Below are 27,927 nucleotides of genomic sequence, written 5' to 3' on the forward strand. Positions count from 1 at the left end.
CTTGGAGTTAGCGTGTGCACAAAATTACTCATATCCACGTCTGCCGAAGTGCTGCGCACCTACCTCACCTAGCTCCTGTGTGGGCTCTTTGAGAGCTCCTTCGAACAACGATGTCTTCATCGCACACTCCTAGCATGGCTGTTCAGTTGGGATGTGTGTAGAAGTTTAAATCCATATGTTAACTGTACTACGTAATGTTCAGTTTTTATTGGTGCATTTTTCCTCCGGCCGGAACAGTTGCTCCTTGCCCAACAAATCGTAACAAAAAATACTCAATAAATGTAAATCATTTTTGAGTCATTTCTTTCCGAAACAATGTTACCTCATTTGGTTAATACCATTGGAATTATGTTTTTATACCAGTATATCATGCACAAACAAATCTTTCAACATACGAAGTGTATGGTCTATTAAAAGAAAAGTGTTTGTCTCTATTTAGCCATGCAAACTTCAAGAACTTTATAATACGCAACAACATACCTCTGCATCATTATTCCAGTTTACATCTCCAGGCTATTTTAATATGGCGTAAAATATTCTTTTGATTGCATTACATAGTAATTGCGCACTTTAGAAGGCGAGACTGACTTTTAATAGAAAACGGTGTAGTACATTAAACCCTTTGAAAACTGTCAGGTTCAAATGGGAATCCCAGACACAGGCTCAATATCTTTTAAACCTTCTTTCTTGTATTAAACCTTCAGTGTTGCAAAATATGCGACATGACGTTAATCAATGGACGTATGTTTTGCAGGGACAGAATAAAATGTCAGCATGATAAAAAAAATACTATTCCCATATTTGCTAATTAAACTGGTAAACTATTAATCATTTAAAAAAAGCGTCGCTATCGACAGAACATTATGAACAGTAATGTTGTATCCCCGTCCACCCTCCGATCCCGAATAAGTCCTTAGGTTCCAGGCAATGGTTAGAGTTAACAGTTCTTAAACCTTACCCCAGTACCTCAATTTTTCGGACACACTAACCAATATGTTGGTCTACTGCTGGTCATAAAGCTAGGAATTCCACCTTACTTTAGCACATCTCTTCGGATCGTCTTGCGTACACGTTTAAGTTTTAGATCAGTGAAACATATGATTTGGTTTGGATTTGTTTACTGGAGGAATAATTTTATAGACTCTGCGCAGTTTCCTCATCGACACTCTTTTCTCTTGGACTGTGAGTATGCCGAATGATATACAAGTATGTATACATGTGCATCTCATTGGTTTTCAGTAATGTTCTATAATACGGTGTCTCATACGACATCACATAAGATTCGTGTTCTCAGTAATAATAATAATAACAACAACAATAATAATAAAAGCCTATACGTTGTGGTATGAAATCGGAAATGGCAACAATATATGCTTTTGGAATGAGACTCCACAAAGCAACAATGACTGCTTGAGAATCGTTACGAAAAAACTGATGACCACAGATGAAGGTATTTTATGGAACAGAACAGGAATTGCCTTGTTATTCACATTGCAACAGTAAACGAATAAAATGACTGTATAACACAACGGTAAGCATCTACCATACTATTAAGGCTACTGAATTACTGTAGGGCCTACACAGTGTTATTATTATTATTATTGGGAAACATCAGGACAAACAAAAGATTGGTAGCCTAAAGTCTTCCAATTTCTGCCCTTTCAAAAACAAGGACTCCAGTAGAAATCAAACGATTTACTGAGTACGGTGACACATTTTAACTTGACTGATTTTAAATGGGGTGGACGGTGTGATTGATACGAAAGTTGGTAGAAGGAGGAGTGGTGCAGAGGAATCACGTTCTGTAACAAGTGTCTGCCCTCAATGTGGATAGTTAGCTTTCTTTTCTTGGATGCAGTTGTAGATAGCATCCAAGACCCACTGAGAATTGTTTCGTTATTAATAACAGAAGGTTGCTACAAATAATCAGTACCCGTTTTCTCGTTGACTCAGTTTATGATTCAATAAAACAGCTACAAAAGCTAAATATCTTTCATCTTTCATCTTTTTAGTTGGAAAGGTTGGGAGGGGGGGGGGGGGCGGCAGAATAGCCAATTCTGATTGCACTCAGGGGTAATCGTCTCAGAAATGTTGGGAAACTCTGGTCTACCTGCTACACCAACTCGTTGAGTGCGACTGAAACGAAGATGTCGAAGTACACTTTTAAGAAAGAACTTTTTATTTCATTAGGAAGGTATTGTGTCTTGCATGGAAGCTCTTGCATTCCATAACACTCAAATTTCCGTATTTCAGAGCGAGAAGCTGATGCAGTCGGCTTTCAGCTGTGGCTGGACAGAGTGCGACATCCGCTTCAGACGCAGCCTGCAGATCTGCATGACGTCGTCAGTGCGACCGGTCGAGATCACAGTGGGCAAGACGACCAAGCTGTCTAAGCAGACGCTGCTCCAGGTCAGTACTGATGCATCTCCCAACAGCCGGGAAATAACATCCCTGTAGTGTGTGCGATCTCCTTCAATAAACTTACAATAACCCTACTGGCTTAGTAAAAAATTTTGTATCTGCCTCTAATTACCTACGGTTCTTTCTCACTTACAAAAGAGAACGTGCATGGTGGGACGACTGGCACCCATACATCAAGACATAGGTGCTGAAATCTTAATCAAATGAACATCATTTTTCTATTCTGTTGTGGTCCAATGAATAGTTTAGGAGGCCCAGGAAAGACAGTCTGTTGTTGGGAAGATCACCCTTGTCATGGCCATCTGAAATACATATGTCACTGCACTGAACTTCCCGCGTATCCACCATTTCAGATAGTTGTCATTTCATGCAGCGTACACTGCCTTTCTGGAAGCGTTATTCACTTAAAACGCGAAGGGTAGCTTGGCCATATATTCACCTAATAAGTTTCCGGAAATCAAAATCATCTATTAGCAAGCAGAGTCACACATTAACATCAATTATTTCAACGCCTTTTTCGTTATTTCGTTTACAATCATCACAAATATATTAATAACCTGCAGCTATAGAATAAATAATTTATAACTTCGCATTTCGAGCCCACATTCAAAATTGAAGCTTACTTCAAACCTAGATACCCGCTTTACGGGGCTGCGTGTTCCTGGCGGTGGGTAATTTTTTTGTAAGATGTGTTTCGTTTTCACACTTTTAAAAGAAACATTTTTGGTCAAAAGTAATATAAAAGTAATTTGTGATTTGCATAAATGGGTAGAAACCAAGTTTCATAACTTGTTCTACAAACACAGCTGATGTTGGGCTAGCAAAAACCAGAGGCTGATGTGTAGAGTTCAAATGACCGTTACCGAAAATGCAATGCGTGTTCCTACAAATAAAGATGAGCTGATTGGAGTAGTTCTAATTTTAGGTAATGAGTTTTATCTGACGGCACTTTAGTGTCATGTGAAGTTTCAGTGCGGAATAGTACATATGATATAGATGAACTTGATAACCAATTATATCATTGTGTGAGAATGTGCTGTATAACCGTAAGAGAACTCTGTTGCTTTTATTTCTGTAATGTGACCAACTTTTAATGACCTAATTTTTGCAGAAACCTGAGGCAATCATAACAAGTATTAAGAACTGTTTTATTTACGATAGTTTTATTTACTTTAGTTTTCATTAACGTATGAAGGTAACCTTTTACTTAACCTTCAATTGAAAAAATAAAAACTCAATTATCGCAATGTTATTTCCTTTCTTCCACAGGTGCTAAATGGAACGTATGGGCTGTTGAACATGCTTTATCATTTCCACAGCAGTCTGTGAAGGATTGGCGGTCTAACACAAACTGAAAAAGTACAGTCCATATTGTAAGAATATCATGCGAACTATGATTTGTTCAAATACTGTACACAAATGATGTAACATACATTTAGTAGCATGTATTTTCAACATTTAAATTAATTGACAAATGAATTGCAAACAAAGGTGTGTTTTTACTAATGTGAGAAATTAAATTTATTCTACAGAGTATTTGCAATTTCTTCACCTTCACTAAGGTGTTTCTCATTTCTCCCTTGCCTAGAGAGGATTGAGATACAAGACGGAGGATGCACAGATTCTAAATTTCCTTCATAACATGTCATTTACGTTGAAATGGGTGATACCACTGTAATAATATTGGTGGCGATCCTTCCTCGGTGTCCATTTGGTACTAATGAAAAGTATAAGGCGTAAGACGCCAGACAAGCTAATAAGCCTTTTCGCAGCTCTAATGATATGACGTGTTGACACTGAACTTCACGAGTTTCACACTTACCTCTCTTCCTCATTGTAATAAAACACATGACTTACTCTCCAAAAACTTTTCAGCCCCTTACCTGAAAAGATCGGTATCAAAAAACAATGCTCACACTTCGTAAAGGAAGAAGTAAAAAAAAGCACTCCGCCTTCAGGCCACGAGTGGCCTACCGTGACCATCCGACCGCCGTGTCATCCTCAGTGGAGTATGGAGATATGAGGGGCTGGGGGTCAGCACACCGCTCTCCCGGCCGTTATGATGGTATTCTTGACTGAAGCCGCTACTATTCGGTCGAGTAGCTCCTCAATTGGCATCACGAGGCTGAGTGCACCCCGAAAAATGGCAACAGCGCATGGCGGTCTGGATGGTCACCCATCCTTGTGCCGACCACGTCCGACAGCGCTTAACTTTGGTGATCTCATGGGAACCGGTGTATCCACTGCGGCAAGGCCGTTGCCACAAAGGAAGAAGTAAACTTTTCTCGAATTCCACAAAATAGTTCTGTGTGACACTTTACCAACGCAGTCCACGCCACTCATCTAGGATGTAAGCACTGAGTCTCCCTTATGCCTTGTGCACCCACCCATACGCAAGACGAGTCGCTACTTCCTTTGTGGTCATAGCATTAAGAAATTCAACAGGGTGCTAGGGAAAAACGTAGTGGGACAGTAGCTCTCATACTGATGTGCAGAGATCAGACAGAACATAGTGACCAGTAAGATAATGTGAGTGCTGTTACGTGTGGCTTTCCACAGAACACCAGATTATGGAACATGCACAGATGAGCCGAACGTTATAACCACTGCCCAGTGCGAGGCTGTGTACTGCCTGGTGGCGTTGTGGACACGTGACGAGGAAAAGATGTTATATATGCGGAGGAGAGACAAATTAGCATTATTCTAGCGATGTTATGGGCCTCAGTTTGGGAAATCCGTTGACGTAAGCGACACTAACAAAGGGCAGATTGGTATGGCCTCGCTCATAGGAACGAACATCTCGAAAACGGTGAAGTTGGTCTGCTGTTCACATGCCACTGCTGTGAGTTTGTATGGAAAGTGGTTGAATGGCAATGTAACCATGAGAAGGCGTACCATGTTGGACGTCCACACCCAATCACTAATGTGGGGGTCAAAGGCTTGTCGTCTCATTAAAACAGGATGTATGGTGATCTCTCGCAGATCTGACAACAGGGTACAATGCTTGTGCTGGGACAAGTGTTTCCGATGTCACTGTTCAGCGCACATTGTTGATCATCGAGCTCTGCAGCAGGCTAAAATTGCGCGTTCCCATGTTGACTCGACTACATCACCAATGACAAATGCTCAGAATAGATTGTAGGATATTGCGACAGATGGAAATCAATGAGATAAGCTACCCTTCTTATAGATGAGTGTGACTTGCGCTTTCTTCCAATCAATGGGCTCAGTTTGTAATTGAAATGGGAATTAACTCAACGGTACATTCTGTGTAGAATCGGACAGTCTTGGAGCCTTACTCAATTTTACTTATTTTAATTGTTTCTCAACATCAATGAAACTAATATCTTCATCACTCATTGAAGCTTTTTCGTCAGAAGTAAACTGGGCAGTACTTCTGTATCTTCCTTTTTAGAGGAGGATTTGTAACCGTGTTCAACATCTCTTCTGTGCCTAACTGCGCTCAGTTTCAGTTCTGTGCCACCCATGTGTGTCTGCACACTAACTATGGTACCCAAAGTTTTGCGGGAGGTCTCTCCATAAGATGGTGCAAGGTGGTTATTGAAAGCTTCGCCCATTGCCCTCTTGACAGAAAAATGTAATTTATCCAGCATCTCTCTATCTGTAGCCCAAGTTTTGGTTGTGCACCTATTATGCAGTAGCCACTGTTCATTTAGATGGTTCTTTACTGCGTCTGTATATCATAGAGCATCCGTCCCATCTTTAGTTTTTCCACTACATATATATGTATCAATATCACGGTATGGTAACTGTAGTATATATGGAGCCCCTTGCTGGGAACCAAAATGTTCGAGTCCCACGTTGGACCCTGAAAGGAAGTGACTGAGAAATTTTAGTGGTGGTGTCTCACTCTGAATGAAACTTTCAGATGGCTGAGGGATACAGAGCCTAAATTTTAGGAGAAAAACACGAATTTTTCCGGCTGGACAGTTGATATTTAATGGAGCGGTATTTGACTACAAGTTTGCTGTGCGACAGAATTGATCAAAATTTATCAAAACACTCCTTCACTGGACGTGTGCAGCAAATAGGAATGAAAGACAGGTGAGCGTAGCTTGTAAGGTCAATACAACTTATTACAGTAACCAGCAAAATAAAATCAGCATTGAAGAAAGTATACGAGGGTGCTTGAGCTGAGCAGACGCGACACAAATGGGTTCTACGAAGAGCTGCTTTCTTAGTTAGATCTGAGGAGAGCTTTGAATCGGCCGTCAGCAGCGCAGAAAGTCACTTATACAGTGAACTGACATCACTTAGTTCAAGTAAGTACGGTGCACAGGAATTTTGGGCAAAGTTTAAGCAGTTTGTAAATCATGGTCTTGAGAAACGTGTGCCTAGTAAGTGGATAAAGGATGGAAGAGATCCATCATGGTTTTATAAAGAAATTCGGAAGCAAAGGATGATGCATTCTCGGTATAAAAGAGAACGCACACATAATGACAAAAGGAGGTTAGTAGGGATTCGTGCGTCTGGGAAAAGAACTATGTGCGAAGTATACAACGACCACCGTCGCACCTTAGCAAAAGATCTGGCAGAGATCTCGAGAAAATCTGGTCCTATGTGCCTTGTTTGCCATTCCGGTGCGGCAGTTGAAGATAACAAAACAAAAGCCGAAATTTTAAATTTCACGTTCAAGAAAACATTCACACAAGAGAATCGTGCAAACATTCTGTCATTTTTCAATTAGACAGAGTCCCTTATGGACGTCATTGTAATAAGCAATCCTCGTCCAGAGAAACAACTGGAAGATGTGGAAGTAAATAAATCACCAGGTCCAGATAAAATCCCAATTCGGTTTGAGAAATAATACATTACGGCATTGGCCGCTTACCTAGCCTGCTTTTGTCGTTAATCTCTCGCCAAGAGCAAAGTTCCAAATGACTAAAAAAAAAAAAAAAAAAAAAGCACAAATACTCCAGAATATAAGAAGGGTAAAAAAATGGACCTGCAAAATTACAGACCATCTCTCTTAAGACTGAGACGCTTATGTCCACGAAACACGAGGTTGTAGAGAAGATGGCGAGAAGGTACGAGCTATGTGTCGGACTACGCAAGGGACACCGGGACACCGGACGGCAAGAATACGCATGGGTAAAACTAAACAAGATAAGAGACCAATACGACCTTCAAGGCTGAAAGGTATTCAGACAAAACACACAAAATTTGTTAGAGATTTGATTAGAGAAGTGTGCGGGCATGCCCCATATGAAAAGCGAGCGATGGAATTGCTGAAGGTATCAAAGGATAAGCGGGCCTTGAAATACCTTAAGAGAAGGCTTGGCACACACATTTGTGCAAAAAGGAAGCGAGAAGAATTGAGCAACATCCTTACACAGATGAGGAAAGCCCAAGCACAGGCAAAATAACTGTTTTGACTGAGTTAATGTATTGATACCTACATAATAAAATTTCTTAAAATATTGGTCTACATAAAAAAGAATCTGCATGGTTTTAGACAGCATCGCTCGTGCGAAACTCAGCTGGCCCTTTTCTCACATGATTGTAAGTAGGCTGTTTAGGTTTTTATGTTGGTAACGCCACGTTCCGCTCTATATGAAAATCACTGACTGTGCTATGTGAAGTCTGTGGCTGGTTTGCATTGTTGGAATATTTGCTACTGTAGTGTTGGGCAGTTGGATGTGAACAGGGCGTGGCGTTGCGCAGTTGGAGGTGAGCCGCCAGCAGTGGTGGATGTGAGGAGAGAGATGGCAGAATTTTGAGAGTGGACGATCTGGACGTGTGTCCCTCAGAATGAGTAAATTTGTAATACTGTATATCAGGAACTGATTATATATATATATATATATATATATATATATATATATATATATATATATATATATATATATATATATATATATATCTTTTGAGTATTATTAGAGTAAATACATTGTTTGTTCTCTATCAAAATCTTTCATTTGCTAACTATGCCTATTAGTAGATAGTGCTTTCAGTAGTTAGAATCTTTTATTTAGCTGGCAGTATTGGCGCTCGCTGTATTCCAGTAGTTCGAGTAACGAAGATTTTTGTGAGGTAAGTGATTCATGAAAGGTATAGTTTATTGTTAGTCAGGGCCATTCATTTGTAGGGATTATTGAAAGTCAGATTGCGTTGCGCTAAAAATATTGTGTGTCAGTTTAGTGTTGATCAGAATATGTAAAGAGAGAACTGTCTGAGTACGTTCAGTTCTGCTCAGCTGTTTGAAAATCAAATAACGTAAGAGGTTTATCAGCACAGTAATTCATTAATTTTTCTAGGGGGATGTTTCATGATATATTGCAAACTGTGGATGAAAGGCAACAGGCAGATTCCATATTTGTTTCTGGAGAGCGTTTGACAGGCTGTTAACGATGTTACGAGCTTATGGAAGAAGTTCATGGATATGTGGGTGGTTCGAAGACCTCCTAAGTAATAGAATCCAGTATGTTTATCTCGATGGGGGATGTTCATCAGAGACAAGGGTATCGTCAGAGGTGCCCCAAGGGAGAGTGATAGAACCGCTGTTGTTCTCTACATACATAAATGATTTGGCGAACGTGGAGGACATCAATCTGCTGTGCTTTGCCGGTGATGCCGTGGTGTAGGGTAAGGTGTCGAAGTTGAGTAACTGGAGGAAGATACAAGACGACTTAGACAAAATTTTCACTTGGTGTGGTGAGAGGCAGCTAGCCCTAAATGTGGAAAACTGTAAGTTGATGCGAATGAGTAGGCAGAACAAAAGTGTAATGTTCGGATACAGTATTACTTGTGTCCAGCTTGACACAATCAAGTCTATTAAGTATCAGTGGATAACATTACAAAGCGATGTGTAATGAAACTAGCATGTGAGAACTGTGTTACGGAACGCTAATGGTCGACTTTGATTTATTAGGAGATTTTTAGGAAACAGTGGTTCATCTGTAAAGGAGACCGCATATAGGACGCTGGTGCAGCCTATTCTTGATTACTGCTATACTGCCTGGGAGCAGTACCAGATCGGACTGAAGGAAGACATCGAGGCAATTCAGAGGCGGGCTGCTAGATTTGTTACCGGTATTTCGAACAACACGTGTTACCGAGATGCTTGTGAAACTCAAACGGGAAACACTGGAAGGAAGGCGACGTTCTTTTCTAGAAACACTATTGAGAAAATTTAGGGGACCAGCATTTGAAGGAGACTGCCACACGATTCTACTGCCTGAAATATACATTGCGCGTAAGAACCACGAAGATAAAATACGAGGAATTAGAGTTCATACGGAGGCATACAGGGTGAGTCACCTAACATTACCACTGCAAACACCTCTCAAACCACAACAAACACTGAATAACCAATTCCGCAGGCCGAAAGTGAGGAGAGGGGCTAGTGTAACTGGTTAATACAAACCACTGAGAAATGCACGAAGTATGATTTTCAACATATACTTACGTTTATTTTTTTAAGTGGAAACCTGTTATTATTTTTAACATGACTGAAAATAGGAAAATCTTAATCAATGCCGTTTCTTACATTGTAAAACGTTAATTACATCCAGAGTAATTTGTAACGTAAAATTGTCGCTTGTGTAACTCCTCAGCAGTTCAATCGTGTGTATCGGAGAGAACCGAATTAATTAGGGATAGAAAAAGAGCAGTGTTATAACGTAGTTACAGAAGAGATATGAACAGCATGTTACGTCCAAATGCTAACATTTTTATTAGTCTTTTTCTCTGAAGAATTCTGTACGGCACTGATTTTTTAGAAGAAAATGTACATTAGCATGAGACTGTGGTTAAACGTACAAATTTGTTTTTTGTTTTTTGTTTTCAATTACAGAATGTAAAAGAGTGTGTCCTCGCATTTCAGGCCAATAAATGTTCAAAATAGTGCCCATCATTTGCTGCACACATTTGCAATCTAATTACTACACTACACTACAGCGTAATGAATGTCTTACACGACACAGTACATCTGGTACAATGTTGCCACAGGCTGCCTCAATATGATATTTCATATGGTTTGGGGTTGTAGGCACATCACGGTACACGTTCTCCTTTAAAGTATACCCACATAAGTCTCAAGGTGTAAGATCAGGAGAACGGACTGGCCAGTTTATGCGTCCGCCACGTCCTATGAAACTCCCGTCGAACATTCTGTCAAGGGTCAGCTTAGTGTTCATTACAGGATGTGCAGGAGCACCATCATGTTAACACCACACACGCGATGTTGGCAGATCATTTTGTAGAAACTCGATGTATTTTGCTGCAGTTTGAGTGCCTTCAATGAAGTGAGGACTAGTGAGATGGCTAGCAATTACTTCATACCATACATTTACATGCCATGATCGCTGTCGCTCTACCTGTCGAAGCCAAGGAGGATTGTCCACGGACCAGTAATGCATGTTTTGTAATTTCACTGCGCCGTGGTTTGTGAAACATTCTTTATCGGTAAACAGGTAGAGCTGCAAGGCATTCTCTGTTAACGCCCACTGACAAAAATTCAATCGATTATCGAAGTCATCTCCATGTAATTGCTGATGCAACAACACATCATGCGCCGGACGGTGTGGCCATGCGGTTCTAGGCGCTTCAGTCTGGAACCGCGCGACAGCTACGGTCGCAGGTTCGAATCCTGCGTCGGGCATGGACGTGTGTGATGTCCTTAGGTTAGTTAGGTTTAAGTAGTTCTAAGTTCTAGGGGACTGATGACCTCAGACGTTGAGTCCCATAGTGCTCAGAGCCAAAAAATGATGCGGGTGAAATTTGTGACGATGGAGTCTGCGCATTACAGTACTTTGACTCATTGCACTGCCTGTAGCAATGTAACCTGAGCTCATGTGTGAGTTCACGGCAAGAGCAGCTAACACACAAACTGCACCTGCTTCTCCTCTGCTGGATCTCTTACGGACCGGTTTGCGTGTTACGACCATACCTGTTGCACACAATTGTTTGTAGTTTTCAAATGTACGGCGCGTAGGATGATCTTTGTCCGGGTACTTTTCTGCATACAACCTGAAGGCTGCAGCTCCATTTTGTATAGTCTATCCATAGATGAGTATCATCTCTGCCTTTCTGAGTTAGAATAAACCATTTTTACAGTTCTTTCAACACTGTACACAATTTTGTACTTGCAACCTTCTCAAGTTCCTAATGTGCGTACTTCTATTCTTACTTGTATACAATACACTATCACAGGCGTCCGGTAACACAGTGTACTACAGTTTTTCTGAGTACAAGGACTAATTCAGCAAGCGCTAAATCCAGACACTGAGACAGCCAAACTCGTGAACATCGTAGCTTCGTAAACATACCCCTACACATCCTGTTTGTTACAAAAGGAGGTATGAGGCTTCATGCGTCAACTTTACGTTGCAAATTACATCGGATGAACGTAACATTTTACAATGTAACAAAAGGCATTGATTTAGTATTTGTTTCTATTTTAAGTTGTGCTAAAAGTAATAACAGGTTTCCAATAAATAAATAAAATGTATGTGCTGAAAGTCAAACTTCCCTGCATTTCTCAGTGGTTTGTATTAACCAATTCCACCAGCCTCTCTCCTCACTTTCGATCTGTGTAATTGGTTGTTCAGTGTTTGTTGTGGTTTGGGAGGTGTTTCCAGTGGTAATGTTAGGTGACTCGCCCTGTATAGACAGTCGTTTTACTTCACCCTTTTTTGCGAGTGGAACAGGAAAGGAAATTAATAATACTACACGGTACTCGCCGCAACGCACTGTCCGGTAGCTTGAGGAGTATCTTTGTAGGTGTTCGTTTTTCCCGCGCACTGCTCGTGAGTGGAATGGTAGAGAGATAGTATGATTGTGGTTCGATAAACCCTCTGCCAAGGACTTAAATGTGAATTGCAGAGTAATCATGTAGATGTAGATGTAGATGTAGAGTTGGTTGTCGTCAGGCGTCGGTCTGCGGCGGAGTGCGTCTTAGTCTGCTGTTTTGTCATTCATCTCTGTGAGAGGGCAACGCTTGAGGGATGGCTGGCCACTGTTGGCGGTTGAATGGACTGTTTCGTTTGTGGAGTCCGAGGGGACCAGCGCCGCCGTCCGCTGCCGAGCGCTAAACGATTGGAGCGTTCACCGTGCTTGTAGCACCTTTACGAGGTGTCAGTTCTCCGAAGTTTTGTATGCAGCAGGATTACAGAGGCAGCACCCAAGGAAACTAATTTGAGTCGGATGAAGGTGGTCCTGGGAATGGCTGATTGGCAAGAGAGTCAAAACTCGTAACAGAATTGAAATTGAACGGCAGAAGCAGCATCACGTGGGAGACAGAAGACGACTTCAGAAAAGGAAATAAAGCAAAATGCTTGTGAGAATAGGGACTGGATCAGTATGAAATCCAGGAAAGACTGGAATGAGAATCTGAACAACGCCTAGCAATCTGAAGTCATCACGGCGTCGGACTACTCCCAAGGATAAGTGCAAACCTGAATACAGAGTGTTGAAGTGAAGTCCAAACACGAAGTCTCTCGAAAGAAGTCTCATTCCTGTCGGATTCAGCGAATCCCTACTCCATTGAACTCACCGCATTGATACAGGCCTCTTGTTCTCCCATTCTTCCAGAGTGCTGAAATTTTCTCACAGTTTGTCACTGGCTGACGATATTCAGTGCCAACCAACAGACGATTTTTCCTGGGCAGTATATCTTTTTCTCGTTCCGGGGGGCCAATTTCCCATTCTTGTGGGCGGACTTTCATGTATAAGAGTCCAGCAAGCATTCTAGCGGTTTTATTCCGCTGGTTTACGGCTCACGGCATCGCACACCGGCAAGAACGTTAGTTTCTCGTTATGCTTCCAAGGTATAGCGAATAATATCTTTTCTGAGCGCGGAAAGCCGGTTGCCGGCGGAAAACTTCTGTCTTTACTAAGTCTTTCAAAGTACGGTCTCTGCAGTGGCAAACAGTGCTCTTAGTTGCGTTTCCAGAATGGTTTTGCACAGGCCACCAATCCGTGAGTGTGTTCTTTTGAGAGTAAAGCTGGCGCATTCCAGTGACGCGCTGTCAATTATACTTTTGCAGTCACTAGCGGTGACAGACAGACTGACGGTCAGAAGCAGCGAAGGACCTGGAAGAGCAGTTGAACGTAATGGACAGTGTCCTGAAAGGAGGATGTAAGATGAACATCAACGAAAGCAAAACGATGACAGTGGAAAGTAGTCGAATTAAATCAGCTGAATTAGAAATAGGGAATTAGATTAGGAAATGAGACATTTAATGTAGTAGATGAGTTCTACTATTTGGGGAGCAAAATAACTTATGATGGTCGAAGTCTTGAGGATATAAAATGTAGACTGGCAATGACAAGGAAAGCGTTTCTGTAGAGGAAAAATTTGTTAACATCGAGTATAGATTTAAGTGTCAGGAAGTCTTTTCTGAAAGTATTTGTATGGAGTGTAGCCATGTATGGAAGTGAACCAAGGAAGATAAATAGTTTAGACAAGAAGAGAATAGAAGCTTTCTAAATATGGGGCTACAGAAGAATGCTGAAGATTAGAGGGGTAGATCATGTAACAAATGAGGAGGTACTGAACAGAATTGGGAAGAAGAGGAATCTGTGGCACAACTTGACTAGAAGAAGGAATCGGTTAGTAGGACATGTTCTGAGGCATCAAGGGATCATCAATTTAGTATTGGAGGGAAGCGCGGAGGGTCAGCAAGGCATCAATACACTAAACAAATTCAAATGGATGTAGGTTGCAGTAGTTTCTCGTAGATGAAGAAGCTTGCATAGGATAGAGTAGCATGGAGAGTTGCATCGAACAACTCTCTGGACTGAAGACCACAACAACAACGGTCAAATATTCTTTTAAGCTTGATGATTTTTGATTTGTGGGGTGCTGAACTGTGGGGTTTCAGCTCCCGTACAGATTGCCAACCTTTGCTCAGTCAAATCTCGCTACTTTGATGGAGAAAGATGAAATGACGAGGACAACATAAACTCCCAGTCATCTAGAGGCAGGTGAAAATGCCTGACCCCGACGGGAATCGTACAAGGGTTCCTCCTTTTGATATGACACGATTACCTCTTTATCTACGTTACTGAACGTGTAAATCTTTCTACTTGCTTTAGCTGCACTTTTTACTTTAGCAGTCATGTAACTTCCTCATGTTCTTCTTGTACTATTTCAACAAGAATTTATTTGCACGTGCAACACAGTACACAACGGAATCACAGGCACAGTTCGTAAGCGGAGGCCGTATGGTATGCGGAAGCTAAGTTCGATGGACAGCAATCACTAATTAATCCGTGAACAGTGTCCAGGACATCAAGGCGGTGTACTGAACATTAAATGAACGGAGTAAGGCGAAAATTAAACACGATATTTCTGTATCTGATTCTGGCCAATCCTGGAAGAGCAGAACGGTCTAGGTCGCATGGTGCCGTAGGCATAATTTGAAAATGAGTGGAAGATTGGTGTCTCCTTCATATGTCGACTGTAGGGGTATGACGAGCTGTTGGAGTCGGCTTCCTTGTTACTGTCCACACTCTGTTGGTGGCACTCCTGCTACGGCGGTACCCTCCCTGTTGTTGTGGTCTCTACTGGAACTAGCTCAACATTTACGCCTTCTGTCTTGGATGTAAGAACCAATGACACCAGTTTCAGTGCCTTAAAGGGAACCGGTGTATGAGTTGCTACTGGCCTAATATACTTCGATCATAAGTAGGTTTCCGAATTAAATCTTATAGTTAATTTTATTAAACTTTCGATACTGATGTCAACAAAGTGTGTCAAAAGGCATCTAAAATTGTTAGTAAGATTTCCATAGCATCAATGTGAAACACCGTTATTCTTCGGGGTGTGCTGTGGCTCAAACATATAGGTGTTATGGCTGCCATAGTTTTGTCTGGTGCAAATGTAAGCATGCATGTATGATTTATTCATACTAACCTACATGAAATATTTACCAAATACAGAAGAAAATTTTGAACATTTTAGAAAAGTCAAAAATTACTGTAAAATTATTTCGTAATACAAGACGAACAAAGATGGCGAGTACAAAGGGAACACTTTAGACAATCGATTCCTAGTAGATGGAAGAAAGTAAGGTACACATCCAGCTGTGATATAAATGTCAGCCTCAATTGTTAGTACCTTATGCTCCGAAATGTCCACACCTACATGCCTATTCTGGTAATGCGCCGATGATGTGTATGTTGTAGAGAAATTCTAGATCTGCAATAAAGTATGGATTTCTGCGGCTCACTGCTGTCCTTCCTTACATTTGAATATTCAATGGTCGCTGTACGTCACCGGTATCCAATGGAGCCCATTTCAGTTAAGCTCGTTTCCGCCTTTACGTCTGTCGATGAGGAACTTCGCAGCTGGTCGTGCGGACTTCATAGCATGGTCACTCTGCGCTGCACTCGATATATCACATCTCACAGAAGGTACGGATTCTAAAATAAACTCATTAGAGAATAGTCTCGGTTGAGGGCCTACCGCAGTTGGTAACTCTCCTTTTGCTCTTCACAATGTTCTCTGTCGACCAGCAACACTGTAAGTAAGTGTGAGCACAGTGGTGCCTGCGTAACGTGCAAACAGGGAGTGAGCGAGCAGTCGTTAGAGGGGCAATCGAAAAGAGCAGGAACTGTGAAGGTAAAGTGACGAGGAATGATATGGGATGGTGTAAAAATTAGTCATTAGTCACGAAAGCCAAATTTGTAGCGTACTATCTAACCTTGTCAACACGTGCAGAATATGCAAGTGGAACCGATCTGAGATACTTGTATAATAAAGTTTCTCATTGTCCGCATAAATAATCTACAGAAGACAAATACGTTTTGGGCATGCTGTGTTTTAGGGACAATGAGTACATAGTCTTCCAGTGCAAGTGCCGATACGTGAAAATACCACAAAAATCATAGTGATTGTATAGAACGTGGACACATTGTGTTGACGATGGCACCAAGGTGTGCATTTCACTTGTAACGTTTTGCCCATATGGAAATATATGACGACGTCCAGGTTTGACGAGAGGAACATGTCAAAACAAATCAAATGATATGAAGTGTGGTTGTGTTCTTTACATTAAGTTCAACGGTCGCTGTGTCTCCTGCAGCTGATACATGTGTTTCCCAAAATCAAAAGTTTACGCGACATATAAGATGCAGTCTAACCATGAACTGCACCTATAATTGCACACTGCTTCCCATAATGAGGTTTATAGGCACTGATGTACCATAACTCTAGAGACATTAGTTACAAAATTTTACGGGAGAGCGCAGCATCAGATATTGATAATGAATGAAGGAGCTTCTGAAACAAATGATTAAACACTCCCGAGTAACAACGGTCTGCAAATTTTCCCATATAAACACAAGACGAGAGATCTGTTTGCGAAAGTAGATTGAACGAAATGTATTAATAATACTTTTAAAAAAAGGATTCAAGCTATTAGCGACACGTTTTCATCTAGAACTCCGATCGAACTTCTTGAACAACGAATAATTTTACTTGCCTCAAGACCAGTAGCACAAAGTGGGCAGTTGATTGCTATTCAAGCAGTCTATGACTGGAAAGGTTTTGCGAAGATGCAGGTATTCTTTGACATTTTCATATACAGTAGTAGATGTTACTCTTTGAATGTCGATGTACACCTCAAAGTCATTCTGAAGGGGTTACTCAGTTATGTAATCGACATTTCTTCTCTCATACATATACATTCATCAGTTCTTGTTGATTTTGTATGGATTAGTAACACATTAATCGCAGCGTAAAGGAAATCCGTCATGAATTTCGAACGTTCCCACATTACGTGTTGAAAAAATGTTACTTTTTTATTTAACAGTCGAGTTGTCAATGGCGTGTTCACCGCTTTGCTTTGTTACACTCACCATAGAATGGAAAGAGCAGTCCTCTGCTATTTACCAAACTCGAACATTGACTTACGTAACATAGCTCTGCACAAGGTCTATTCTTGCAATACTTTGCGAAATACTGAAGTAATTTCATCTCATCCGGCGAATCAATCTAAGATTAAAACTGATTATAGCATCAAATGGGTTAATAAGCTGGGAACATAATGAAAATAGCTTTGCTTTGAATCCGACAGTAATCATGAAAGGATGAGTACTGACACATGACATTTATTGTGGAAGTAATTCGGTATGACATTCCTTGAGAAACTACACAATCACTCACGTAAAACTGTATAGAAAGCAACTAGAACTTGATTATACCAGCGTATGTTCCCCAATAATACTGCAATCATAGGAACAGTCTCTAATCATTCAGCAATCAACTGAGCTAGTTACAATTTTGTAAGTGGTGGGCATGACAAGACTTCCTGTGAAACATTACTAAATGCCTTCTCTGAAAAAGTACCTTCAACAGACAGTTCTGAAACCCACTCATGATGGAAACATATTGGATCTAATGGCAACAAATACATCTCATCTGGTTGAGGACGTCCGCAGCGGAACTGGTAACAGTAACCATGAAGCAGTTATAGCAAGTACGAAAGACGAGTAAAACAAGTAGAAAAATTTATATGTTCAGAAAACATAGACAAGGAAGCAATAGTTACATGTTTCAATGAGGAACTTGAAACTTTTAACTCAGGACAGGATGTAGTGGAACTACGGCTCAAGCTTGAAAGAGTAGCTGACCATGCACTGGATGGATATGTACCTAGTTGAGGCGGCTTATAATGAGAGGGGCCCTCCATGGTATACAGTCGCTGTAAAGAAACTTTTAAAGAGACATCGTTTACTGCATAATGAGTGCAAAACAAAGCATACGAGTATAGATAGAGAAATGCTAAATGAAACGCTTCTTTCTGTCAAGAGAACAATGAGTGAAGCCTTCTGTGATACCCTAGCAGTATATTTTCAAAAGACCATTGAGAAAACCGAAGGAAATTGTGGTCGTTAGTAAAGGCTGCTAGAGGCTTCAGAGTTAGTGTTTACTCACTCATGGACGAGACACACAGAAATTGATAGTAACAAGGCTGAAGCAGGAATGCGTAACTCTGTTTTGAAAAGTTCCTTTGCAAAGGAAAATCCAGGACTATTGCCCTATTTGATTATCGTACCACTGAAAAGATGACTGAAATAGCTAACAGTGTCAGAGGCGTCAAGATAAAGTGATCCACTAAACAGGTAGCAATATTCTTGACCTCCATTCGTCTTAGAATCTTAGATTATTTTCTGACCTCAAACATAACGAGGTATCTCGAACATAATGAACTCACCGATGCCAACTAGTGTAGACTTCAAAAACATCGATCATGTGAAACCCAACTGGCACACATATTTTACGTGACATACTGAAAGCTTTGGATCAAGGTAATCAAGAAGATGCAGCATTTATTGATTCTCCAAAAGCGCTTGACTCGGTGCCTGATATAAGTTTACTATCAAAAGCAGAATCTTTTAGCGTGTCGTGTGAAATTTGTGACTGCAGTGAGTATTTCTTAGTGTGGAGGACGCAGCATGTTGCCGTGGATGGAGAGTCATCGACAGATTTAAAAGTAACTTCAAGTGTGGGTCTGCCCTAGGCAAGTGTGTTGGCTTCCTGCTGTTCACGTTGTATATTAAAGCCTTTGCGGACGATGCTAATACCAACCAAAGACTTTTTACACTTGGTGCAGTTATCTATAATGAAATACTGTATGGAAGAAGCTTCACAAATATTCAGCCAGATCTTGATAAGATTTTAAAGAAGTTTAGTAACTGGCAAGTTGATTTAAATGTACAGAAATGTAAAACTGTGCGTTTCATCAAATGAAAAGAAAAGCATAGGGTTCTACGACTATGATGTTAATGCGTCAACCGATACAAATAACTGGATGTAACAAATTGTAGGGATACGAAAGGGCACTATCACCAAGGCCCAGTCATAAGTAAACCAAGAGGCAGCGTCGGCTTATTGGTACAATACGCCCTTAGGGATCATGAGGACAAGATTATATTAACTACAGCGCGCATGGAGGCATTTAGGCAGTGATTCTACCCGCGCTCCAAACGTGAATGGAACGGAAAAAAAAGCCCTAATAGCTGTTACAATGGGGAGTACCCTCTGCCACGCATTTCACAGTGGTTTGTAGGGTACAGATGTAGACATAGGAGCTGCAGTCGGCAATAACAATAGTTTGTGTGACGGTGGAGCTACTCCTACCACCGACACGAATGACAACGCTAACAGTGGTAAAAACATAGGAAAAATTAATAAGGATGCATAATCTCGAAAATACATGCGAATTTCCTCAACATTTTCCCCGTAAATTTCACAAAATTAGTTAATACCTCGATGGTGATTATAGCTACTCGTCAGAAATAGTATTAGTGCACATGTTAATCTCTTCATTTAGCTGCTTGGAAACCGGAAAGAAAAACTTATTTCATTTGAAGTTCTAGCAGCATCAGTTCTAACATGGTATTATAACAGCTGGTGCATGTTATGTGATTCCTATTAGGTGTGACAGGTTATATCTTCTTACAAATTAACAGCAATTATTACGAAATGATGACAGTGACGAATATCGATGGACTCGACATTGTACCAAAGTCGAGAAACTATTGGATAATGAGTGTAAATGAGAATGATTTTTGCAAGTGATGGTGAATCACTAGTACAACAATACTCCACTATGTGAGCCGGCCGGTGTGGCCGAGCGGTTCTAGGCGCTTCAGTATGGAATCGCGCGACCGCTACGTCGTTGTTGTTGTGGTATTCAGTCCGGAGACTGGTTTGATGCAGCTCTCCATGCTTCTCTATCCTGTGCAAGCTTCTTCATCTCCCAGTACTTACCACAACCCACATCCTTCTGAATCTGCTTAGTGTATTCATCTCTTGGTCTCCATCTATGATTTTTACCCTCCACGCTGTCCTCCAATGCTAAATTTGTGATCCCTTGATGCCTCAGAACATGTCCTACTAACCGATTCCTTCTTCTAGTCAAGTTGTGCCACATACTCCTCTTCTCCCCAATTCTATTCAATACTTCATCATTAGTTATGTGATCTACCCATCTAATCTTCAGCCTTCTTCTGTAGCACCACATTTCGAAACCTTCTATTCTCTTCTTGTCCAAACTATGTATCGGCCATGTTTCACTTCCATACATGGCTACACTCCATGCAAATATTTTCAGAAACGACTTCCTGACACTTAAATCTATACTCGATGTTAACAAATTTCTCTTCTTCAGAAACGCTTTCCTTGTCATTGGCAGTCTACATTTTATATCTTCTCTACTTCGACCATCATCAGTTATTTTGCTCCCCAAATAGCAAAACTCCTTTACTACTTCAAGTGCCTAATTCCCTCAGCATCACCCGACTTAATTCGACTACATTCCATTATCCTCGTTTTGCTTTTGTTGATGTTCATCTTATATCCTCCTTTCAAGACACTGTCCATTCCGTTCAACTGCTCTTCCAAGTCCTTTGCTGTCTCTGACAGAATTACAATGTCATCGGCGAATCTCAAAGTTTTTATTTCTTCTCCATGGATTTTAATACCAACTCCGAACTTTTCTTTTGTTTCCTTTATTGCTTGCTCAATATACAGATTGAATAACATTGGGGAGAGGCTACAACTCTGTCTCACTCCCTTCCCAAACACTGCTTCCCTTTCATGCCCCTCGACTCTTATAATTGCCATCTGCTTTCTGTACAAATTGTAAATAGCCTTTCGCTCCCTGTATTTTACCCCTACCACCTTTAGAATTTGAAAGAGAGTATTCCAGTCAACATTGTCAAAAGATTTCTCTAAGTCTACAAATGCTAGAAACATAGGTTTGCCTTTTCATAATCATTCTTCTAAGATACGTTGTAAGGTTAGTATTGCCTCACGTGTTCCAATATTTCTACGGAATCCAAACTGACCTTCCCCGAGGTCGGCTTCTCCTAGTTTTTCCATACGTCTGTAAAGAATTCGCGTTAGTATTTTGCAGCTGTGACTTATTAAACAGATAGTTCGGTAATTTTCACATCTGTCAACACCTGCTTTCTTTGGGATTGGAATTATTATATTCTTCTCGAAGTGTGAACGTATTTCGCTTGTCTCATACATCTTGCTCACCAGATGGTAGAGTTTTGTCAGGACTGGCTCTCCCAAGGCCATCAGTAGTTCCAATGGAATGTTGTCTACTCCCGGAGCCTTGTTTCGACTCAGGTCTTTCAGTGATCTGTCAAACTCTTCACGCAGCAGCGTATCTCCTATTTAATCTTCGTCTATATCCTCTTCCATTTCCATAATATTGTCCTCAAGAACATCGCCCTTGTATAGACCCTCTGTATACTCCATCCACCTTTCTGCTTTCCCTTGTTTGCTTAGAACGGGGTTTCCATCTGAGCTCTTGATATTCATACAAGTGGTTCTCTTTTCTCCAAAGGTCTCTTTAATTTTCCTGTAGGCAGTATCTATCCTACCCCTAGTGAGATATGCCTCTACATCCTTACATTTGTCCTCTAGCCATCCCTGCTTAGCCATTTTGCACTTCCTGTCGATCTCATTTTTGAGACGTTTGTATTCCTTTTTGCCTGCTTCATTTACTGCATTTTTATATTTTCTCCTTTCATCAATTAAATTCAATATTTCTTCTGTTACCCAAGGATTTCTATTAGCCCTCGTCTTTTTACCTACTTGATCCTCTGCTGCCTTCACTACTTCATCCCTCAGAGCTACCCATTCTTCTTCTACTGTACTTCTTGCCCCATTCCTGTCAATTTTTCCCTTACGCTCTCCCTGAAACTCTGTATAACCTGTGGTTCTTTCAGTTTATCCAGGTCCGATCTCCTTAAATTCCCACCTTTTTGCAGTTTCTTCAGTTTTAATCTGCAGTTCATAACCAATAGATTGTGGTCAGAGTCCACATCTGCCCCTGAAAATGTCTTACAATTTAAATCCTGGTTCCTAAATCTCTGTCTTACCATTATATAATTTATCTGATACCTTCTAGTATCTCCAGGATTCTTCCATGTATACAACCTTCTTTCATGATTCTTGAACCAAGTGTTAGCTATGATTAAGTTATGCTATGTCCAAAACTCTACCAGGCGGCATCCTCTTTCATTTCTTATCCCCAATCCATATTCACCTACTACGTTTCCTTCTCTCCCTTTCGAATCCTGCCTCGGGCATGGATGTGTGTGATGTCCTTAGGTTAGTTGGGTTTAAGCAGTTCTAAGTTCTAGGGGACTGATGACCTCATGTGTTAAGCCCCATAGTGCTCAGAGCCATTTGAACAAATATGCGACGGTGATGACATCACTCCTTTTATGTCTACGAATAATGCGTTGTCCCAAGGCTACAGTACATATTCACAACGTAAAATAGGTAACTATCCCACCATTCACAATGATACCATATACTTATTTGGTAGGAATGAGATATAAACTATTCGTACGAGTTCGAAATTTGAAATGTCTCCCGCATTAACGTAAAACTTTACGCAGTTACGGGCATAGCCTCCAGTATTTGGGACCACACCTTTCTTTCTCGCGTTAATAAGATAAATACTCAAAACGTTATAAGAGAATAAACATACATGAATTAAAAAGATTAAAGACTTATCATATAAATATATCTTATATCTTATCTTATATCTTATCTTATATCTTATAAATTTTCCGTTACAATTGTTGTAGGACAATGTGTGAATTGTCTGATAGGGATTCACATGAGTCCCACTTCATGGTTGTTGGGGTCAGACCTTGTGTGTAGTATACAGAAAACAGATGCAAAGGGCCAGTCCCTGTTCTTCGGTATAGGTCGACACACTACAGACGGATGATATTATTGAATTATCTGTGGAATACTTTATGATTATCCGTTGAAATAATATAGATAATCAAAGATGCGATATGTAAGAAGATTATGTCCAGCTGCTAGACGTTTTACCTACATGCTATGTTACTTCCGCTGAACATAAATACAGGGTTATTACAAATGATTGAAGCGATTTCACAGCTCTACAATAACTTTATTATTTGAGATATTTTCACAATGCTTTGCACACACATACAAAAACTCAAAAAGTTTTTTTAGGCATTCACAAATGTTCGATATGTGCCCCTTTAGTGATTCGGCAGACATTAAGCCGATAATCAAGTTCCTCCCACACTCGGCGCAGCATGTCCCCATCAATGAGTTCGAAAGCATCGTTGATGCGAGCTCGCAGTTCTGGCACGTTTCTTGGTAGAGGAGGTTTAAACACTGAATCTTTCAGATAACCCCACAGAAAGAAATCGCATGGGGTTAAGTCGGGAGAGTGTGGAGGCCATGACATGAATTGCTGATCATGATCTCCACCACGACCGATCCATCGGTTTTCCAATCTCCTGTTTAAGAAATGCCGAACATCATGATGGAAGTGCGGTGGAGCACCATCCTGTTGAAAGATGAAGTCGGCGCTGTCGGTCTCCAGTTGTGGCATGAGCCAATTTTCCAGCATGTCCAGATACACATGTCCTGTAACGTTTTTTTCGCAGAAGAAAAAGGGGCCGTAAACTTTAAACCGTGAGATTGCACAAAACACGTTAACTTTTGGTGAATTGCGAATTTGCTGCACGAATGCGTGAGGATTCTCTACCGCCCAAATTCGCACATTGTGTCTGTTCACTTCACCATTAAGAAAAAATGTTGCTTCATCGCTGAAAACAAGTTTCGCACTGAACGCATCCTCTTCCATGAGGTGTTGCAACCACGCCGAAAATTCAAAGCGTTTGACTTTGTCATCGGGTGTCAGGGCTTGTAGCAATTGTAAACGGTAAGGCTTCTGCTTAAGCCTTTTCCATAAGATTTTCCAAACCGTCGGCTGTGGTACGTTTAGCTCCCTGCTTGCTTTATTCGTCGACTTCCGCGGGCTACGCGTGAAACTTGCTCGCACGCGTTCAACCGTTTCTTCGCTCACTGCAGGCCGACCCGTTGATTTCCCCTTACAGAGGCATCCAGAAGCTTTAAACTGCGCATACCATCGCCGAATGGAGTTAGCAGTTGGTGGATCTTTGTTGAACTTCGTCCTGAAGTGTCGTTGCACTGTTATGACTGACTGATGTGAGTGCATTTCAAGCACGACATACGCTTTCTCGGCTCCTGTCGCCATTTTGTCTCACTGCGCTCTCGAGCGCTCTGGCGGCAAAAACCTGTAGTGCGGCTTCAGCCGAACAAAACTTTATGAGTTTTTCTAAGTATCTGTAGCGTGTCGTGACCATATGTCAATGAATGGAGCTACAGTGAATTTATGAAATCGCTTCAATCATTTGTAATAGCCCTGTAGTTATGTGCAACAAATACTTCAGAGACACCCTTTTACAACTATCACATGGTCTTCCTTCCGCTAGCTCCTCGTAAATGACTCAGACCAAACATAATTTTGTGTGTACTGAACAAAAATTCACTGCTAGCGTCAGTTCAATAAAATATTTACACATTTTTCGTCGTCAATGATCTTTCAGTTCTACATACAGTATAGGCTTTACAGAATCCTTTCCTTTCCACCACATATAAATATGCCTTACGCTGTGGTAGCACTCAGGACACACAAAACGGATCACGAACTCAGGACTAATCGACGTATATTTAGTAGCAACATTACAAGAAAAATAACATTAAATTACATGTAACTACAGTTATATCATATATCGAGGTGTCAAGCTTACATACAATTAATCACCAACCGAAGTTCATAGTTAAATCGTTCTAGTTTACTTTATGAATATGTATTTCCTGTATGTGAGTGTGTGTGTGTGTGTGTGTGTGTGTGTGTTGGCGCTCACGAGCGCTTAGCGTCGAGGTCATCAGCGCCCTTACACATATTACAAGATACAAATATGGGCAAATTTAGTAAAATGGAAGCATACACGCAAAGTATGCGAGAAAAGATGAAAAATGCTGGACAAGAAAATAAAACGTAAGGAAAACGAGAAAGGAGTGTCAAGGATGCCACAGTAAATTTTCACTGGCTGGCCACTTACGTAAAATATGGGCTCGCCAGTCACCCTGGGCACAAGTTAAAACCCTCTCCCTAAAATCTTGGTAAAAACGTTGGACAAGTCACAGAAGCTTAAAACTTTAACCACATTCGTTTGAGTATTTCCTAAAAGAGATGGAAGAGCCACCGGTAAGTCAGCCGTGGCTTGCTGGTCAGAAAATAAAAAGCAGATAAAATAGTCCAGAACATCCAGGCCGCGTGGATTGGCCGCGTGGTTTAGGCGCCTTGGCACGGACTCCTCGGCCCCTCTCGCAGGAGGTTCGAGTCCTCCCTCAGGCATGGTTGTGTGTGTTGTTCTTGGCATAAGTTAGATTAACTTAGTTTAAATAGTGTGCAACTGTAGGGACCGATGACCTCAGCAGTTTGGTCCCTTAAGAATTCACACACATTTTAACATTTTTGAGAACATCCAGGTTGCCCTCCTCCTAAGTGCAATGACTGAGGAAGGAGGTGTATTTCTTAATTACTATAGAAGTGATATTGCAAAATATAGTTGGCAGGTGATATTTCACAAGTTAATTCTAGATGTGTTATTTTTGAAGATTTATTTACAGTTTCTCAGACAGAAAATGTAAATCATCGTTAATTTCTCTGACTACAGGAAATGTCCTGTTTATTTATAAGATTCACTAATAAAAATCTTACACACACGTTCTTGACATGACTAAAAACCTAAGAGAAACACTAATGTAGAACGGCTAACGCAATGTAAGGAGTCACAAATTTGAAATTTCGTTTCCTACAGTTCAAGCAATTTTGTCTATATGTTTGTTTTGTTGTGCAAAGTCTTGATAATCCCCTGCGCACTAAATACTGACTGATGTTCCCTGTCAGATATGGCTTTAGCTTAATTTTCCTGTTGTAAATTCGTCTTAATAGCGGCGCCATACAATTTTCAATAAGTAAGCAAGAGTCCATTTACCTCTTTGGTGAACAGCGATAACGTAAGATCTTTGATCCAGATGAGCTGCGTGAAGCTGTACGCGTGGCATAAAATTTATAGCGTCCAATAGGTGAAATATCTAAGTTTACCGCCCACTGCAGTCAGATACAGACAACATATAGGTACTCTGAAAGATTCAAATGAAAAACACGAACAGTAAGACAAGTCCAATGTAATTGAAGACTTGAGAAGGGTAATATCAAATATAACAAATAAGTTCCGGGAAGCTGTAAGACGATCCGTTTGTTTATTACGTGCTGTGGTGTTTGCTATATTACCAAACACAAAATAGGAAAATACTGTACTGATACAAACAAGTCTCGCCTTTACATATATTTTCTTTCCGTGTCTCGATATTAACTGTTCTAGAAAGAGACTCGAACGATTAATAATTCTCAGTATCAAGCTCTTTCCCTCGAATACATTTATAGGTTTTACCAGCTTTTTATCCAGAAGAGAAGCTAACTAACACGAAAATGGTCGTACGCTGCATCGCTGAAATTTCACGTCTTTTCATAGATTACCACATTTTCTATTCTCGGATCTCAAAATTCCTCACTAGCTTATGTGACTTGTTCCATAGATCACACGTTAGGTCGCTTATTTCTCTGATCAAAGTGCATTTTACAAACAATGTAACTGACATTAAACGGTTATACTCCTTAGAGAAACATAAGTATTCCACAAAGTAGAAAAAAAAAATACTTCTAGAACTCTTCCCACATACTTACACCAAATAAGTAGACATCGTTACACAACTGTCTATACAGTAGCAAGACTCTGTCTCATGGTCAGTCCTTGACGATTTCACCATTGATTTTTGCCTAATTTCTTTAAATTACGGTTGTTCTAAGACGTTACGAATACGCAGTTTATAGTTAGTGAGTACGTGCAATCAGTATCGATCCAGAAAGGGAGCAACAAATTATCTATTGTGAAGTTACAAAGTGATTAAGACACGTGAAATGACCTTTTTCTCTGGGGTTACATTTCGATTATTCACCCCTGTCCATAAGTGCCTGATATTTATGAAAACCACGTTGGGTAAAACTGCGATTAGACAAAATTTTTTTACACAGTGTAGACATGAAATCTCTTAATCAGTAAAGAAAACCTGTACGGATAACACAATGCTGGTAGCTGAACGGTAATGACGTGCCGACGCGTCAGGAAACCTAGAGAGACGGTAGTGTAAGATCTGGTAAATGCAAAAATTCGGTCGGAATGAGTCGCCACTAGCCGCTATTGCAGATCTACAGTGTATTTATTCTACATGATCTGCGATATCACTGAACTTATTCCTACCAAAATCATATTTTAATACTGCTTAAAAAGAAATTCAACGCATTTTATGGTCAATCAGTCCAACAGGCTTCCTGTATGTCGACAAAGTACTAGCACTGACACCTCACTAGAAGTTTCATGAGTGTACGAGTATGTGGTAGCTAAGACTGGTCTCCACAATATTGTGCAGAAAAAGTAAGTTTGATAAGGTGCAGTTGTAAGTAGGCTGTTTAGGTTTTTATATTGGTAACGCCACGTAGCGCTCTGTATGAAAATCACTGGCTGTGCTGTGTGCAGTCTGTGGCTGGTTAGCATTGTTGCAATATTCGCTATTGTAGTGTTGGGCAG

General features: G+C 40.7%; 1 pseudogene; it reads right to left on the reverse strand.

Annotated features, from left to right (window-relative positions):
• Positions 1 to 4,565: 4,565 nt before the first annotated feature.
• LOC126429726 (5S ribosomal RNA) lies at positions 4,566 to 4,683 on the reverse strand (annotated as a pseudogene).
• Positions 4,684 to 27,927: the final 23,244 nt, after the last annotated feature.

The sequence above is a fragment of the Schistocerca serialis genome, chromosome 1 (genome assembly GCF_023864345.2).
Source record: "Schistocerca serialis cubense isolate TAMUIC-IGC-003099 chromosome 1, iqSchSeri2.2, whole genome shotgun sequence".
NCBI lineage: Eukaryota > Metazoa > Arthropoda > Insecta > Orthoptera > Acrididae > Schistocerca > Schistocerca serialis.